The sequence below is a fragment of the Nothoprocta perdicaria genome, unplaced genomic scaffold, assembly GCF_003342845.1.
Source record: "Nothoprocta perdicaria isolate Ctin4 unplaced genomic scaffold, notPer1 scaffold_85, whole genome shotgun sequence".
Lineage (NCBI taxonomy): Eukaryota > Metazoa > Chordata > Aves > Tinamiformes > Tinamidae > Nothoprocta > Nothoprocta perdicaria.
The window spans coordinates 824,254-831,945 of NW_020456143.1; positions in this window are offsets into that span (position 1 = coordinate 824,254).

Sequence of the window (7,692 nt, forward strand, 5' to 3'; positions counted from 1 at the left end):
TCCTTTGAAATTTGAGTATGGATGAGAAGCCCTCTGCACATTAGCCAGACATGATAACAGATAGCACATTCTGGCTCTGACATTTCTTTCTTGCCACGGATTTCATTACCAACTTATGTGGCACAAATAAAATTGAAACAGAGTTTAGATGACTATGTCTGAAGGCACAATCCTAAAAATACCTGCTTCAATGACAAGAAGCAATTCTTTCATGTGTATCAGCTATGCTCTACTTTCCTAGAGTTTTGACCCCATTCTTCATGTCCAACATGAAATTTGCTAGTTAAAGTTCTTAAATTTGAAATATCACTGCTAAACAAGCTAGCGCAATGGTCTGTTTCAGTATTTTTGGTCAGTGTTGAAGAGAAAAATAAATAAATCTTCTTATGACTCTATCATGACAACAGAACCTGACCTGGTTCTTATATAAAATTATCTTCTTAATAAATTCAGATTGATAYGACTAGACATAAAACAATAAAAGCATCTGCAGTAGCAATACAAAATAAACTTCACCCTTTTTTTCCTGCAGAATACCAGTTATGATTTATCTTAAACTGGGACAGGTTATCTCCTACTTTGTACAATTGCTGCAAGCTATGTTACACTGAAGGCTTTCAAAAAATAGCAAAGCAGAGACTAATCTTCACTTTGCATTTACCTGCCCTGAATAGCAATAGTGATTTTTTAATTTAAGAATCTATAGACTGAGTTGGAGGTAAAGTGCATGTAGGCTGGAAGCTTTATCTAACGGCAGTCTGATAGTTTAGAAAAAAAAAAGTATAAAAACTGAAAAAGTTTGCAGTGATACTTGCTGAGAAGTATTGCTACCTGCGAATATTTGCTGTTCATCCATATTTTGTGCCTATAAAATTAATTATCTTTGCAATGATTTCTGACTGTCTTCTCTCTTTACACTATATACAATGATTCTGGTAAAAGTATCACTCAGACAAGCATAAATATGAGCTAAATGGGAAGTGAGCAGGGAAATTTTAAATATGACATGTCTGTTGAGTTGCTTTAAGTGATTGGTACAAAATATTTCACATATAACAGACAGGAGTTTTTTTCATATACTGAAGAGCAACCCAACAAAATGGGTTGGTTTTATATTTTCTCTACTTTTCACAAAGAAAAAAATAAAAATTCCATTCTCTGAATTTAATGTAAACTTGTACAATTTTTTTTTTAATAAGGAAATGAAATCATCTATCTGAACGTAGATTTCCACGCCTCATATCTGATAAGCTGAATTTCATTAGTCAAACACATATCTCCAGTTATATCCAGAGTATCAAGCAATGTTTTCAATTAACATATTAAGAAGCAATGATAACAATTTGTTATTTTTGCCTTAGATTATTTTATGCACAGATCCTTCACTTCTGGAAGATCTTCAAATAAATTATTGTGATTGTGACAACAAATCTCCACACAGGATTGGAGATTTGTTGCCCAGGTTGAGGTGAACATTTAAGCTAATTTTCTTAGACGTTTTGCTGAAAAAAATGGTATTAGTTTTCCCAGAGTAACATAGTAGTCATACTATTTACAATTAATTTTTATCTTATCCCAAGGATGTCCAATATAGTACCATTGAAAGGACAGGTGTAAAAAGTTCACTCTATATCTAGAAATAATCTTCCAAATTTTAACATAYGACATAATTATGAATGCCATATATTACATTTTTTAAAACTTTGAGCATTGATTACTCCATAAACCACTTATGCCTCATTGCTAGTATCTGACAGGTAGGATATATWTACTTTTAATTTATTATTTTTCCTTTCTTCCTCTTTTCTCTTTCCTTTTTCCCTTCATCCTTTTTTTTTTCTTCTTTCCTTTTTTCCTCTCATTTTCTCTTCCCCAAGAATGCAGCACTATATATACTCTGCAGAGCTCTACATGCCAAAAGACAGTGCAATACTATTATTCTAAGCCCAAAGTTTTCTAATTTTGCTTATTGCCACGGTAAAATCCAGTCTGAATGAAGAGCTAGGTGTTGTGATTCCTGAAAAAAAAAAAAGGCAGAACAGAAAAAAAGAATCAAAATGAGAATGAAAGACCATAGAGGCAAACAAAAATTCCAGTGAAGTAGGAGTCATGGTGAAATAATGGTGAAATAAGCCCCATAATTGCAACAGGAAGGAAAAGCATTTTTCTGAGGTTCATCACACAGTTTAAACCAAGGTTGTCCACATGGCTGATGAACAATAACACCATGACACAGCTTTCTTTGTCGGGTGAAATCTTTTCAGATAACATTACTRCGGAAAAGCAAGTGTAGCAAAGCATTATAGTAGGTTTTTTTTTGTTGTTGTTTTGTTTTGTTTTGTTTTTAGCTAGGTAATGCATCTGTTCTTTTAAACAAAATGGTTATTGTGTCATATCCAAATTTAACATATTTAAGAGTACAAACTATGGTTACAATGGATTGTAAAAAAGTGTACCACTTAATATGCCTAAATAATAAATGCAGATGTACCATCTGTGTTTGGCGTGGAGGGCTGCCTACCCACAAACTCAGTTTGAAAGGGTTTTTTTATGTACACATTGGGAAACCACARGTGAAAATAAGGAATACAAGAAAACTTGCAGATATCTCCAGCACCCAGGATGTGTGTAAAAACATTGCAAGACAGAGGCGAATCATTGACACTTGTGATCCAGTCATAAATGGTAGGGGAAATAGATATTTTTCCTTGACACATCTTCCATTACTTCCACATTGTACCCCGTATTTCTACCATGTTCCTACATATTTGTGTCTTGTAGCTCTCCAGCCTTGTAGCAATGAGCTTGCTGGGTGCATGTGTCTTGCTTGTCCCTGTACTGCCTTTACCTACCTGCCACCTCCCACAGCTACCTGCACTTGTTGGGAAGCTGGGGAGCTCAAAGGAAAAAAAAAAAAATGTGCCATATCACTCTGTAACATGGTACAGTCATGTTGACTGACCATGACCAGAYTGAAAGGCTGAATAAACTGGATAATGACTCCTAACTACAGCCTCTTTCTCAAAGGAAGTATTTATGGGGACCTCTCAGTTTTACCTAGCTGCTCGGTTTGGTGGAATTCACTTCATTATGTTTTTGCACCTACAATTTCATCTACACTGATCAATTTAGTCTTTTCTGAAGCATTTATGGAAACAAATAGGTATTCTATGGTAAAAAAATTGACCTGACTGGTACTTTAACTAGTAATTTGACTGACCTAAAGGTACCCAAGAAGCATATTTATGGAAGTATATTTCTGTTGGTTGGATGCATGACTTTTGAGTGTCCCTAACATATCTACCCTTAACTAAAATTAATTAATTTTGATTATGAGGAGAATGGAATTAATGGTTGAAGAGGATAATAAGACAAGTGGCTAGGAATTAATAAAATACATATGGTAAGGCAGGAAGTAGATAAAGGGCAGGAATTGTTTTGTTCTAATGCTATTGAACAAATTATCCTGAAAGCAGTGAACCCACATGGGATTTCCAAATTCATATTTTCATGATGTAACACAGAATCCTCAGACATTCGTAGATAACTTACCAGAGACTTCAGATTCCAGTTTGATAGACAGGTAGCAGGCTGGCTCAGTAGAGCATTCGTGCTTAGTCTTAAAGTCTTAAATTGTCAGCAACTAGTATCTCTTAAACCATTTAAATTTTGCATTAAGTATAGATATCTTTACTCCCTTTTATCTCCCATGTTTCTATGTGGTAGAATTTGTTTTCTGTAGGCATTCAGGCCTGTCAATATGTGATCAACTTTGCTCCTATGTGATCAACTTTGCTCCTGCTGATTGCCTACTGCTGATAATATCCATCTGCAAAGCACAGAAATAACTATAGAAGAATGAGTAAACTGTCCCTAGAACATACCTAATGTGCAACTTGAGAATATCTTACAGTATTTCTTTGGCAAATTGCAGGTATGGCGTTAAAACCTGGAGGATAGCAAACCATTTGCTTTTGCTTCCTGAGGGAGCAGTCTATCTAGCACTGCTGTGTATGTGAAAGAGGAGAAGGAAGCCTGCTGCAATGTTTCAATATTTATTTGAAATGCGTGYTGTATCTCATACGTGTTCCCTGATGCTGAAAAGGGAGACACAACCGAGAATCTAACTCTGGAGGGGAGCATGAATCCCTATACTTAAGCTTCTCCCGTTCACTTGCCATATGCAAGTATTGATTCACAATCCAGGTTTGATACATCTCTATTGATATATGGCAAGGGTATTTCATAGCTGATACTTTTCTATTTCTGGAGCTAGAAATAGGAGGGGCATGGCACGCCTGTGTTAGGTGTGAGCTAATTATATCTTCCAAGGTTAAGGTCAAGGTCAAGGCATTGGGCACAGCACCACAGTCTCATGTATATATTATATCAGGAGCCAAATGAACTGTTTCTAGATTGCCCKTCTGTTTTGGGAATGTATTGGCATGACTGGAAATAGCTAAGGGAAATTTTGCAACCYGGTGTGCAATGTCACATTTTAAGTTTGTCTAAACAGCCTAGACATCCAACTCTGGGTTATGGATTCTTCTTAGTGGACTGTCTTCCTAAAAAAAAAAAATAGGTGCTCTTGTTCTTGCCTTTTACATTCTTTTTTTGGATTTATCACTACTAAAGACAAGAAACAACAAGGGTAATTGCAGGGGCCTCTAAACAAACAGTCATAAAATCTAGAAGATCCAGAACATTTATTTGAGTAATTCAAAATGTTATCTTGAATGCATTAAACTTCCAAAATGTAACCGACATAGAAGCTCTCTGTCTTGCTAGCATCTATAGGATTTATAGAAGTTATATCAATCTGCTTACTGAAACATGAGCATTAATTAGAAAAGACTACAAATTTAAAGGCCAAACATTTTAAAATCAGTTCTATTCTTGTTACTATTTTCAAAGAGTTCTGAATATTTAAAATAATCTGAAATTTTGGATAGATATCAGGATTTAAAAGATCATTTTTCCAGTTTGAAGTTTTCTTTGAACTTAATGTGTAATAGAAATAATTATAAAATAATATAGAACTAAACTATAATAAACCATTTAATCTGATGTAATTCAATACATTTTAAGATAAGAAACCCCCCCAAACAAAAGATTTTGACATTATGTCAAAGATTGGAAAAGTCTAGAAATGTAGAAAATTTATTAGAAGAATAATAAATTATTTCCTGCATAGCTGTAGTTCTTATTAATAACTCATGAGCCAAGGGCTCAGGAGGTCAGTGGAATCAGTGTTTGTCCTAAGAACAATGCACCAAAGATTCCTATGAATCCACAATTATACCTTATCCATTTTATGTATTTATTATTTCTCTGATGTTCTGTGCTTTGTGTTGTGAGTAGAAGACTCCATATGGGAACATGTGAACATAATATGTAAATCTGGATATGCATTATGTCCATGAATAAATTTCTTATCTTCACTTATTTTACTTACTAGTTGCAATAATTCTATCCATAATATCCAGAAGGTGTTGTGAGGCTCTGTTCATTCATTAAAAGCATAAAATCTGCTGTGACAGCTTTGCTTGAGCAGTGCTAGAAGTCTGTAACTATTAAAAATCATGTTAGGATTATAACCCATTCAGGGAAAGAATATTTCTTATTTATATTTACATGATCCTATTTAAAAGACTCAAACCATAACTCAGAAAATTGAGAAATTTTCTTTCAGCATTTTAAAGGATGCTGTTATTGCTACTTGCAATCATCTTCATGATCATTTTCTTAATTGAATTATTGATTTAATCAATAATGGTCAAGTATTTAGAAGATACAAGAAATACAGCTACTTTTGCTGCCTTGAAGCCAAAACTTCACCAGGAATATTGGATTATTTTATTAAGATTTGAAGAAAAATTCTCCTTCACTTTTCTCTCTCTGTATTTTTAAAATTTTTTTTTTTTCTTTTTTTTAGGCCTTTTATGTTTTGTTTCATTTTCAGTTTTCTGTAGGAGTAAATGCTTCTTGGAAAAAAAAAAAAAAAAAAAAAAAAAAAAGGATTCAAAACAAATACTTCTCAGCTGAAGCATCCTCAGTAGACCAGCAAACTTTTCCCTTAAACATTCAGATATATGATTGTACATGAAAATCAGATGGGCATGAGGAAATGATCCCATTTGCCAAATACAGTTTCTACCCATATGGTAAACAGCTGCTGCTCAGATGAGCAAGTTTCTGAGAAACTAATTTGTTAAAACCAGACAGAGAATTGTACAGGCAAAGGTAAATACAGCATAGTGCCTTGCAGCATTGGTCACCACTGGTAATATATAGTTTTTTATGACACGTTCTCTCTTTCTTTGAGACTAACACACAGGGAAGAAGATCACTAATACACAGTGCAGCATCCGAGTGAAGCATCCGTTGCTGAAACATGCAGTAAGTGAGAACATAACTCCTTCTAACCATAGCAAATTACCCCAGACATTTTAAGGAATGTGTGACAATCGAACACTTGCACAGAGGGCCGTTTCAGAAGAATTTCTTTTCTGTTTTACGATGTTGTCATTCACACTCGGGACTAACTGGTTCCTGCTTTGAAGTATCTTTAAGGCACAAGCAGTGAATTGATTTAAACCTGAAAAGTGCAAATTCCATCTTGAACCACTTGGATATGTGTGCGGTATGTGGGCGTATGTGTGCGGTAAGGCCCATGCTGTTTCATGTAGCCTGCCTGCATTTTTTTAATTTCATTTGAATCCCTAAATTACTTTTTGATGCCACGTTTACATCCTTCTTGAAGAGTACTTCCTTTCTGTGGGAAAGGTATGCCGTATTTCCAAGCTAATTCCCATGCACAAAGCTGCCTTTGAGAGGACCTATCTGGATGTGTTTCTGTCAGTGAGGCTTCCTGAGGCCCTGGGCTTGGAGTTCTGCATGGAGAAATGTTCCAGCTACAGCTGAGACCTTCACAAGTCAGCTTTGATACGGCAGGTCCCAGGAGAGGACCCCTTTTTGCGAGGATCCTCAACCRCACTGACCTGTGTCTTCTGGCATAGCTTCCATACATGTACAGAGAGAGATCACTGATAGAGTTCATCTCTTTCATTATGATACTCAGTAATGGTGCTTACTTGCTTTTATTTCCAAGGATGTGTTGGGAACTTCTGAAGCAGGAAATCACAGTCTCGGTGGAAAAGGAGTAAGATATTAACTGCCCATTAGTTTCCATCAGACCATAAAAACTTAAGGAGAGGGAGAAAAAAGATAGAGGAAAAAAAGAGGCCAGATGGTCTATTGAAAGGCAGTTGAGAAGAAGGCTTATCAGAGCTAGTTTAAGCTGGGCAAAGGCTTTAGAAAATGGTTGATATGTAGATTATATATAATTAGGTCAGTAATTACAGTAGTTAATTCCCCTTTTACTGATCATTATTTGAAAAGCAAGGTAAGATTTTGAGATAACTATTCATATTTAAGTACATATTAATCAAGAATATTTACCAAAAAAAGTTATAAACCTTTTTAGTTTTGCTTATAGATGTATCTTAAGGAAATAAATACTTGAATATATTGTTTTATTTTTCACTCTACAACCACTTTTCAGTTTGGTGATTAATTTTTAACTGTATGCATTTACAACGCCACTTTATAGATGTTTTAATTTAAATGATATCCAGCAATCTACAAGTGCCTGTAAAGTTTGTTTGTCATGTAAGGGAATTATTCCATATC